This window comes from Penaeus monodon, chromosome 19 (genome assembly GCF_015228065.2).
Source record: "Penaeus monodon isolate SGIC_2016 chromosome 19, NSTDA_Pmon_1, whole genome shotgun sequence".
In the NCBI taxonomy this organism is placed as follows: Eukaryota; Metazoa; Arthropoda; class Malacostraca; order Decapoda; family Penaeidae; genus Penaeus; species Penaeus monodon.
Window position 1 is genome coordinate 42934378 of NC_051404.1, and position 632 is coordinate 42935009.

A 632-nucleotide genomic window follows, 5' to 3' on the forward strand; every position below is an offset into this window, starting at 1 on the left:
TCTAGCCAATGAAATGTCAGTCCTTGTCAAAGCATCGAAGTGAAAGAATACCCCAGTTCTCAGCTTTAACAGTTCTTCTTTCGAATCTCTTCCTTACACCTGCTACGCATACACAGGTACACTACTACACGTATCACCCAATTGATAATTAGATTTTTTAAAAAGGAAAAGAAAAATACAATCATCGAAACTATGCATCTCACATCTTTTCCCCTCATCCGTCATTCTCCCCTTCATCCGTCATGTTCCTCCCTCATCCCTCATTTTCCCTCATCTTTCCCCCGCATCCCTCATCCCTCCTTCTCCCCCTCATCCCTCAATGATTTCGTCAATTCCCCCTCATCCCTCATTTACCTCATATTCCTTCTCATCCCTCATTTTCCCTCTCATCCTTCATTTCCCCCTCATCCCTCATTTCCCCCCTCATCCCTCATTTTCCCCCTCATTCCTCATTTTCCCCCTCATCCCTCATTTTCCACCTCATCCCTCATCCCTCATTTTCCCCTCATCCCTCATCATTAAGCCTGTCTGTCGCGTAGGCAAACCACTTCAGTCTGCTTGGTCTGCGTCTGCTGGTAAGGCTTGTTGAAATCTCCTCGCATGCTACCCTAGTAAAAAAAAAAAAAAAAAAA